Here is a 12,023-nt window from a genome sequence, read left to right as displayed (position 1 = left end):
GTTTTAGACATGAAGTCCTTGCCCATGCCTATGTCCTGAATGGTATGCCTAGATTTTCTCCTAGGGTTTTTATGGTATTAGGTCTAACATTTAACTCCCTAATCCATCTTGAATTAATTTTCGTATTAGGTGTAAGGAAGGGATCCACATTCAGCTTTCTACTTATGGCTAGCCAGTTTTCCCAGCACCATTTATTAAATAGGGAATCAGTTCCCCATTTCTTGCTTTTGTCAGGTTTGTCAAAGATCAGATGGTTGTAGATGTGTAGTATTATTTCTGAGGGTTCTGTTCTGTTCCATTGGTCTATATCTCTGTTTTGGTACCAGTATCATGCTGTTTTGGTTACTGTGGCCTTGCAGTATAGTTTGAAGTCAGGATTCCCTCTTTTTCTATTGATTGGAATAGTTTCAGTAGGAATGGTACCAGCTCCTCCTTGTACCTCTGGTAGAATTCGGCTGTGAATCTGTCTGGTCCTGGACTTTTTTGGTTGGTAGACTATTAATTATTGTTTCAATTTCAGAGCCTGTTATTGGTCTATTCAGGGATTCAATTTCTTCCTGGTTTAGTCTTGGGAGAGTGCATGTGTCCAGGAATTTATCCATTTCTTCTAGGTTTTCTAGTTTATGTGCGTAGAGGTACTTATAGTATTCTCTGATGGTAGTTTGTATTTCTGTGGGGTTGGTGGTAATATCCCCTTTATCAGTTTTTATTGCGTCTATTTGTTTCTTCTCTCTTTTCTTCTTTATTAGTCTTGCTAGCGGTCTAACAATATTGTTGATCTTTTCAAAAAACCACGTCCTGGATTCATTGATTTTTGAAGGGTTTTTTGTGTCTCTTTCTCCTTCAGTTCTGTTCTAATGTTATTTCTTGCCTTCTGCTAGCCTTTGAATTTGTTTGCTCTTGCTTCTCTAGTTCTTTTAATTGTGATAGACACAGAAAAGGTCTTGATAAAATTTAACAGCCCTTCATGTTAAAAACTTTCAATAAACTAGGTGTTGATGCAACTTACCTCAAAATAATAAGAGCCATTTATGATTAACTCACAACCAATATCACACTGAATGGGCAAAAGCTGGAAGCATTTCGCTTGAAAACTGGCACAAGACAAGGATGCGCTCTCTCACCACTGCTATTCAACATAGTATGGGAAGTTCTGGCCAGGTCAATTAGGCAAGGGAAATAAAGAGTATTCAAATAGGAAGAGAGGAAGTCAAACTGTCTCTCTCTGCAGATGACATAATTCTCTAACTAGCAAACCACACTGTCTCAGCCCCAAAGTTTTTTAAGTGGATAAGTAACTTCAGCAAGTTTCAGGATACAAAATCAATGTGCAAAAATCACTAGTATTCCTACACACCAACAATAGACAAGCAGAGAGCCAAATCATGAATGAACTCCCATTCACAACTGCTATAAAGAGAATAAAATACCGAGGAATACAGCTAGCAAGCAAAGTGAAGAATCTCTTCATGGAGAACTATAAACCACTGCTCAAGGAACTCAGAAAGGACACAAACAAATTTTCCAGAAAAACACTCCATGCTCATGGATAGGAAGAATCAATATCATGAAAATGGCCCTATTGCCCAAAGTGATTTATAGATTCAATGCTATTCTCATTAAACTACCACTGATATACTTCACAGAATTAGAAAAAAACTACTTTAAAATACATATGGAACCACAAAAGAGCCCATATAGCCAAGAGAATCCTAAGCACAAAGGACAAAGCTGGAGGCATCACGATACCCACCTTCAAACTATACTACAGGCTACAGTACCCAAAACATGATGGTACTGGTATAAAAACAGATGCATAGACCAATGGAACAGAATAGAGATCTCAGAAATAAGACCACACATCTACAAGCATCTGATTTTTAACAAACCTGACAGAAACAAGCAATGGAGAAAGGGTTCCCTTTTTAATAAATGGTTCTGTGAAAGCTGGCTAGCCATATGCAGAAAATTGAAACTGGACTCCTTCCTTATGCCTTATACAAAAATTAACTCAAGATGGAATAAAGACTTAAATGTAAAACCCAAAACTATAAAAACCCTAGAAGAAAACCTAGGCAATACCATTCAGGACATAGGCATGGGCAAATATTTCATAACAAAAACATCAAAAGCAATTGCAACAGAAGCAAAACTTGACAAATGGGATCTGACTAAAGAGCTTCTGGACAGCAAAAGAAACTATCATCTGAATGAACAACGTACAGAATGGGATAAAACTTTTGCAATCTATCCATCTGATGAAGGTCTAATATCTAGAATCTATAAGAAACCTAAACAAATTTATAAGACAAAAAAAACCCATTAAAAAGTAGGCAAAGGATATGAACAGACACTTCTCAAAAGAAGACATTTATGTGGCCAACAAACATATGAAAAAAAGCTCAACACCACAGATTATTAGAGGAATGCAAATCAAAATCACAATGAGATACCATCTCACACCAGTCAGAAAGGCAATCATTAAAAAGCCAAGAAACAACAGATGCTGGTGAGGCTATGGAGAAATAGGAATGCTTTTACACTGTTGGTGGAAATGTAAATTAGGTCAACCATTGTGGAAGACAGTATGATGATTCCTCAAAGACCTAGAACCAGAAATACCCTTTGACCCAGTAATCCTATTACTGGGCATATACTCAAAGGAATATAATCATTCTATTAAAAAGATACATGCACGCATATGTTCATTGTAGCACTATTCACAATAGCAAAGACACGTAATCAATTCAGTTGCCCAACAGTGATGTGATAGACTGGATAAAGAAAGTGTGGTACATATATACCAAGGAATACTATGCAGCCATAAAAAGGAATGAGATCATGTCCTTTGCAGGGACATGGATGCATCTGAAAGCCATTATCCTCAGCAAACTAACACAGGAACAGAAAACCAAACACCAAATTTTCTCACTTATAAGTGGGAGCTGAACAATGAGAACATGTGGACACAGGAAGGGGAACAACACACACTGGGGCCTATTAGCAGGGGGGCGCTGGGACGGAGAGAGCATCAGGAAAAATAGCTAATGAATGCTAGGCTTAATACCTAGGTGATGGATTGATAGGTGCAGCAAACTACCATGTCACATATTTACCTATACAACAAATCTGCATATCCTGCACAGGTATTCCAGAACTTAGAATAAAATTTAAAAAAAAAAAAACATTTGAAATATGAATGTGACTACCTTTGAAAAATATATTTTCTGCAGATATAGGTCTTGAAACCACTGTATGGCAAACAAAAGACTGTTGAAAGTAGCTTGCTCAAGATGAAAATGAGAGCAAAAGGCACAGGGTTTGCATTGTCTAAACGTATCCAATTGTACACATTGAATATGTGCAGTTCCTTCTATATCAATTGTTCCTCAGTAAAGCTGTTTTATAAATAATAAAAAGAAAATGATGACAAAAAATAGTGATGATGATAATGATAATAGCTATCATTTATTTAATGCTTACACTATTCCAAGCATTTTGCATTATTCTTATTTCATTTTTACTTCAACCTAATGAATTAATCTTATTCCACCTGTCTTATAAATAAGATAGATAAGGGTCCTATAGTTTAAGAGGCTTGCTTGGTTTGTATGTAGTTAAGCCAGAATTTAAATCTAGACTTACAAGATTCCAGATATTCATAGTCCTATTGTTGATCATGCTCTGCATCTACATTTGGGTTCCTTATTATCTACTTTAGTGTTCACTGAGAAGAAAATAATCAAAATTCATTAATATATCACTAGTCTGGACAGGCACGGCATCTCACGCCTGTTATCGCAGCACTTTGGGAGGCCGAGGCAGGTGGATCACGAGGTCAGGAGTTCGAGAACAGCCTGATCAACATGGTGAAACCCTGTCTCTACTAAAAATATAAAAATTAGCCAGGCTTGATGGCAGGCGCCTGTAATTCCAGCTACTCAGGAGACAGAGGCAGGAGAATTGCTTGAACCTGGGAGGCAGAGGTTGCAGTGAGCCAAGATCGTACCACTGCACTCCAGCCTGGGTGACAGAGCAAGAATCCTTCTCAAAAAACAAAACAAACAAACAAAAATACACACACACACACACACACACACACACACATTAGTTTTTTAACTCAAAAACACAAAGAACTCTGAAAATCTGTGTTTTTACTTAAGAGAATTTTTTTGGATGGCAATTTTTAGGAGTCATCCTCTCCAGTTTCTAGTGTTACTTAAATGACATTTTTTTTCCTGCCCTGCACACCATCTCATCTATCCAAATTCAGTCTAATTGGAACCTTGGCGGACATGCCTTAGAGCATCTCATGCTTCACCTTTGGAGCACACAAGGTGCCAAGTTTCATAACCTTTTCCTCCCATAACAGTGACATGAATGATACAGAAAATACTATTGGGAACATTCAGTGAAAGACATTTGGCACATTTTGTTCTTTGGAATTGAAGGTCTGTAACATGACGGATTGAAAAATTGTGAAGGGAACCATAAAATTCCTGGCTCTTTTCTATAGTGAGAATTTTGTTTTTCAGATAAACCTAATAATAAAAAACTTTCATATTAGAAAGCACTTCTATTTTCTTTTCTCATGTAGAAAACATTAGTCCCTCCAAATGTATGTAATGCAAATGAACTTTCCTCCTATTCATTTAGTAGGCTAAGTTCAAATAAAGGAAAAGCCTTATAACAGAGACTTTGTAAAAGAGATGACAGATGGCCACAAGCCTTTTTCTCATGGTAAAGTAATAAAAGGCAAAGTCTTTCTGCCCCAGAATTTGTAGGAGCAAAAAAAATGCATATTTCTCATATGGGTGATAAGAAACTGAGGGGTATGAAAAGAGAGAATAAGCTAGCTTAGCACTATATTACATCATTCTCCAGGGGGCTCAATTGAGGGGCAAACACACAGACACATCGATGCCAAAAGAAATCAGATAGAAATCTATCAGGTGTCCCAGTGCCAAGGGCCATGTGTTAAGTGACCAGTCCGAGGAACTTGTCCAAAGCAACTGTACCAAAGGAACTGCAGATGTGAGATGTCCAGTGAAGATAACTTTATGGAGAGGATGGGAAGAGAGAGAGAGAGAGGAAGTTCCAATACCATAGCCAGAGAAAACTAACCAATGACAGATGGGTTCAAGTTAATGGAGTCCATTCTTTGCCTCCTGTGTCTCCTCCTTTCCCTTATTTGAAATCCTGGAAAAGGCTCAATTAGCCCAATGCACAGAGACAGAGCAGTAGAAATGTTAGATGGGAAGACGGACAGGAATCTACCATGTTTACCTTTTTCATGACAATTTTATAGCCTGCAACAGGCATGAGCTAGGGAGAGGAAAAAGCTTTAAGCGAAGTAAGAAGGGTTTTATTCTTATGCTGAACTATATGATAGTATATTGGAAAATTTTAATAGAACTGCAAGTAATCAGAGAAGTGTTGGTTATCTGTAAATGATCTTCGCTCTCCAAATCCCAAACCCCATAAAGTCAATGGGTCAGTCCAAGAAAAAAAAAAAAAAAGCCATTAAATGGGTAAAATGATCCAAAAGAAAATGAATGAAAGTATTTTCTATCTATATACCACATGTCCTGCTCACTTATGCTTTCAGTTCTTGAAATCCTTTTAGAACACTCTCATATCCTTCATAGTCTACTTTTTCATAAATCTGCTATCATGGAGTATTTAGTATTTAGGGAAACTTCTTCCTAGAGTGAGATGCTTATTTTAAACTGGGACTATACCCTGTCTTGCCTGTATCTTTGACATTTACTATTTTATATCACCCAGGTGCTAAGGCTGCTACACAGAAGAGTAGCTAGCAAAACAGGTAATGAAAATTGACTACTTATATTATTAATCCTGTTCTCCTAATTAGCAATCTGCAGAGCTTCTTATGTTACATTGAGGGAACTGCCAGAGAATGGAGGAAAACCTCTCCCCTGCCAAGAAAAAAAATAGATTTTAAAAGAATCTGTGTCTTATGGGTCTTATATCAGGTTCGTCCCTGTACATGACGTTAGCACTAAATCCTTGCCTGTGCACTGTAAAGTTGTATGCTTTCTAAGAATACAGAAACCACACAAAGATACAGGTTTTCCTTGAAAATTATTGTCCATGTTGAGAATATTCGACCAAGTTAAGTCAGCTTATTAGCATTTTTGAAGAAAAACTATTATTATAGGCAAGTTGGGAATACAATTTTGTGTAGCATATAGTCAATCGAGAAGCTTTAATTTTTTTTTTCCTTTCTTCACCTCAAAGTCAATCATTAATGCTCAATTAAGGAAATTTGATCCAAAAATGTTTTCCAAGTACTTACTGGGATGAAAAGTAAAAATGAGAAATTTTTCTTAAGAATTTTTTATCAAAATTTACTTGCAGTTATACAACTTTTCTCACGATTTTAGGAGAGAACACAGTTACACGATTTGAGAATCATCTGTCTATAAGGGACAGTGATAGAGCAAAAAGTTAGTCTGGAACTCCAAGTACCTGAGGCCTTGCCCTAGGATTGTCACAAATTAATTCTGCAATTTTGAAAATCAGATAATATTGCTATAACTTTTATTTTATGGAACCTATTTTTATAAGAGGACTCAGATCCTCTAGAAATAAAGAAATTAAACAGTTCCTTCACTCTCAAATTAGTATAGTCATATTCACTCTTGTCTACTTCATAAGCTCATAAGAAGCTCAAACAAGAAAGTATGTATGAACAAATTTATAAGAGTATAAAGTGTAATAAAAATGCTAGCAAAGGCTAAATTCTGATAACATACTGAATAAATTTTGTAAATGCACTTTACATCCATTATTCTGGTAATTCTCACAAACCCAGATCTAGTGAGTACTTTTACAATTCCAACTTCACACAAGTATACAGAACTATACCAAGGCCACATCAACAGTAAAGAGTTACCAAGTAATCAGTAGCAGAAAGTTCATACATAGTTCCAGAAGAATATTGATAGAAAAAGTAGCATATTTAAAATTTGAAATTGGAATAGTAAAATATATAAAATGCTTTATTCTTGAAGTTTAGATTTGTTCCTTTTCAAGCTCCATTGCCTTGAAAATGACACTCAAATAATACAAATAAAAATAATTGTTTGAATTAAGTGGGCAAGCCACTAAATTTACTATTTCCAAATCTCTAATCTAAAATATATAATTTCACTGTATTTGCAAAGAGAATTAAGGAATAATAAACAATAGACTTGATGTTGAAATATGTGAAAAAGGGATACATTCACTACTTTCACAATTTTGAATTTAATGAGAGTATAGACTGTGACTTGGAGGTTGCCAAAAGAAACCATGTGACATTAAGAATGGAAGACAAATCCAGCAAGACACACTTTGTTGTTTTCCATAGGTATTATCTTGATGTAGATAGATTTCTCTAGAATTTGCTTCCGCTTTCTGTTTGTTTTTGCTTTTCTAAACCCACTATTAAGGTGGTCTTCTAGAATAAAAACATAATTGTGACAAAAAAAAAATTCTCTCATCACATAAACGTTTTTTAAGGATTATATGATTTATCTAATGGGTTATTGCTAAACTTACTGCAACTCAGTTTAATTTTTTACAACATCTTCTAATGACTCTCCTGTAGTGCTATAAACTCATAAATCAATCTCCCAAATAACCCTTCATATAAGATTTTGCAAACTGCTTGACTAAATTCCTTCACTTCTCTTCTTCACCATTTGCACTGACTACAAGCAAACTCAGCTTCAAAAGATTTTCACATTTTCAGAAAGCAAAAAGATTGTATTTCCCATCTTGATGAAGAGTTCACAAGCCTGCAAGAACTGAAGAACTGAGAACAAAGCCCTGCTGTTTTGAAAATTGTGTATGAACCCCAAGCACAGTGTGCCATCTGATCTTGTCTGCTATAGTGAGTATTCTGCATAGCTCTGTATCATCCTTGAGTTCATTTTGTAACCCTTTCATTCACATTGCTCTTTAACACTGATATTATTACCACATATTTGTATGCAGCACCTCTAGGCATGATTGGAGGAATTTAGTAAACTCTCATTGAGTTGAACACAGGCTAGCATAACCTTTCAGTAGAAATCCCAAGAGGCTCAGTTAGTACCAATGACACCAACAGGAAAATCATGCCCATGAGGATAATGAAATTGTCTATTTGCAAGTCAATATCTCAGATTTGAATAGATAAACATAATGATCCTATTGATCCTGACTCACTTAGATGACAAAAAAAAAAAAAAAAAATGAACCAAGAGCACAGAAACTGGATTGACTTTTTGTAAGAAAATGTCAAACACACTGCCTAAAAGTTCTAAGAATTTTGCTATTTTATATGGATTTCACTTCAACAGTGTTACTAGTTTTAGGATCATAATAATACTGTAACAGTGAGAGATGGAATATTATCACCTAATATGCATTTCAAAAGCCTCTACAAATATCATTAGTTGCTGAAGCTGATTACCTAGGTTTTACTGGGTCTTATATCACTCTGAAGGAAAAAGTAATATGTTTTATAAGTACATTAAAATTTCATTTTTAGTAGAGATTTCAGAATAAAGAAACCTAAATGAACAAACCTCTTTAAATTAGCATGTGGATGCCTCTGTGCTGCTGACATTGAAAATATGTGTGCAGTAAAAGGTGGGATCTAGAATATTATAAAGTCCCCAAATTAACTATGTTATTAATCCAAATGCTGAGCCACAGAACCACTGTAAATATTATGAAGACTTATTTGGATATGTAAATTAACACCTCTCGTTACATCTGTGTGAGGTGGGGAGGGGCAAGGTATGTTCACACATGCAGCTGCACACTTTGTTCAGAGGATACAAACTTCTCCTTTAATTCCTAGTAGAGAAGGGAAGCTACACATCAGTAAGCTGCAGGAGTGACACGGCAGGATGAAGATGTCCTCAGTGGGCTGAATGTACTGATTCCAATACTGGACCCTTTTTCCAATCCCCATTCCTCTCATATCAAGCAACAATGTGTTGGTCAGAATAAAGTCAATATGAATTTGGGGAAAATATGGAAAAGCACACGAAAAGGATTCTTGTTACCCCTTGCTTTATAATAAACCGAGGTTCTGTGACAATTTTCCTGAGAGAAATAAAAGGCAACTGGTGACAAATTTCCTGGGAAAAATTAAAGACATCCAGTTGGAACCACAGAAATTACTTTCACAGCATAACCTGGGAACAGGTGTGTGTACTAAGCCACTGTCTTTTGGGATGGTTTCTTAGACAGAATAATTATGAAATAGAAGTGGGGTGTGAGGGAAATAAAATGGAGATGAGAAAAAAAGAAACAAGGATGATTCTTAGGTTTGAGTAAGCTGAGGTTTTTATATCATAATGGAAAATTAATAATGAAACTGTTCTCTTTCTTTTCTGTTTGTTTTTCTCTCTTTCTCGTTTTCTCTCCGTATTAGTCCACTTTCATGCTGCTGATAAAGACATACCTGAGACTAGAAAATTTACAAAAGAAAGAAGTTTAATTGAGCTTACAGTTCCACATAGCTAGGGAAACCTCACAATCATGGCAGAAGGCAAGGAGGAGCAAGTCACATCTTATGTGGATGGCAGCAAGCAAAAGAGTTTGTGTAGGGGGACTCCTCTTTTTAAAACCATCAGATTTCATGAGACTCGTTCACTACCGCCATAACAGTGCAGGAAAGACCCGCCCCATAATTCAATCACCCCCCTCCGTGTTCCTCTCACAACACATGAGAATTGGGAGAGTTACAATTCAAGATGAGATTTGGGTGGGGACACAGCAAAACCATATCACTCTCTCTCTTTTGCCTTCCCTTCCTTTTTTTAGGTCATCAGTTTTTGTTAAGAAAAATAAACATGTATTAATACTTCTGAAAACTGCAGTATAATTGATCTTCTACATAGAAGTAATAAACATATGTGATCTAGGTGAGTGTAACAGCCACAACTTAAAGTCCATCTCCTAGGCTCTTGTCCTATGGTAGCATTAGGGGCATTTTTCATATCTAGAAATATTGAAAAATATTTTCTTCTAAAGCCTGGAAATAATAGTAATTTATATGTGCACTTTCATATATGAGATATATACAGTATCTTATACTTCACAATAATTCTTTGTAAAATATTCACAATATTCTTTGTAAAAATAGCTATTATTTGGACGTTTTAATTAATGGATAATTGAAACTAAGTCATAAGAGCACATTACAAAACTGAGCTTCAAGCATAGATTTTTGTATTCATAGTTTAACAACAGTTGATATTTACTGAAATAAGATTTTCTCTTGGGTCCATTAAAAATTATATTTTTAAATAAAAAACATAGTCACAGATATGCACATTCATTTTCTCTCTCCTCCATCTATTATTATTCAAGCTACCCATTTCATCTCTGACATCTCTTTCCTTGGACAAACAATATTTAATTCCTATTAATTAAGAATAATTCCCTCTTTTCATAATATTTACATTTCCTATTATATTAGTTCAGTTACACATAATGTAATTTGGTTTTTTTTTTTTTGTTATACTTGTTCTGTTTGTTTGCAGAGGTATTTTGCCACTTCATATATTTTTTTAAAATCTCAGTGTACAGTAAATACAACCAAATGAAAACCAATGGGAGGAAATTGTGTGTGTGTGTGTATGTGACAATGAAGATTTAGACGTGTCTCAAGTTTTGAACAGCTTAGCAGAAATAGCAATATTCATCTGCAAGAATCTCTTACCACTATCTCCCATCAACCATATCAAACTTCCTCTGAAGCATTGTTGTTGTTGTTGTTATCGTGCTATTATTTCCTCACATTAAAAGCAATAGTCATGCCGGGCGCGGTGGCTCACGCTTGTAATCCCAGCACTTTGGGAGGCCGAGGCGGGCGGATCACGAGGTCAGGAGATCGAGACTATCCTGGCTAACATGGTGAAACCCGTCTCTATTAAAAATACAAAAAATTAGCGGGGTGTGGTGGCAGGCACCTGCAGTCCCAGGTATTCAGGCAGGAGAATGGCATGAACCCGGGAGGTGGAGCTTGCAGTGAGCCAAGATCACACCACTGCACTCCAGCCTGGGTGACAGAGAAAGACTCCGTCTCAAAAAAATAAAAGTCGTATTAAGACTCATGTCCCCTATATTAAAGATGGTCCCACATCTATAATTCTATTACAGAAGTGCACTGGTGTTTTTAATGCCAGTGGCTTTTAGATAATTATGTTTCTAATTAAATTTATCAGCATAACAACCCATTCAGCAAAATAGAAAAGAGGCAATATTTACATCAATGGTGCTTTGAAACGAACATTTTCCTTCAGGGATGCACAGCCACATAGTCTCTAGTCTTTTCTCTTGACAGGTTATAAATATTCTCAGAAGTAACTGTTTTGATGTCGCCTTAAAAACCGGGGAAGGAGGGGGGTGAGGAAAGAACACTGAGGCTACATGCATTTTCACATAAATTTTGCTATCACATTTGACAGTTTAATTATATTGCTGTTATTTGCATTTCTCATGTTACTTCATACTTCAGTCTTAGCTAATGGCTTTCCATAAAGTGATACTTCATAGTGTTTTTTGCTGAATGAAACCTTATCTTAGTTTCTTGTTATGATAGATAAATCCAATCAACAACAACCATATGTTGAGAACTTATTAGTTTGTTAGAGTCAACAATTTCTGAAAGCCTCTATTCTTGGTTATACATAATACATGTCTGCAAATCAAAGAGCATTCCATAACAGAAACGGAAGTTAGAGAAATGACTACGAAATTTTACTGGGATAAAGAAAGTGAAATTGTGTTCATATTTCAATACAGTTTGTAAATGCTTATGTACGATTCCCCTTCTAAATTAATTACCTGAAGATTAAAAAAATTCTTCCATGACTCATCCCTTCTCAAACTTTTCCACCCCAGATTATAAAGATACCTTTATAGAAGCATAAATTATTTGAATATTGTTCTGTGCTCTTTAATAAATGTTGATTGCTGTCAAACTCTAATGAGTAGGGCAACATATTATCTTT

The sequence above is a fragment of the Macaca mulatta genome, chromosome 1 (assembly GCF_049350105.2).
Source record: "Macaca mulatta isolate MMU2019108-1 chromosome 1, T2T-MMU8v2.0, whole genome shotgun sequence".
Taxonomy (NCBI): domain Eukaryota; kingdom Metazoa; phylum Chordata; class Mammalia; order Primates; family Cercopithecidae; genus Macaca; species Macaca mulatta.
This window is presented reverse-complemented; position numbering follows the sequence as displayed.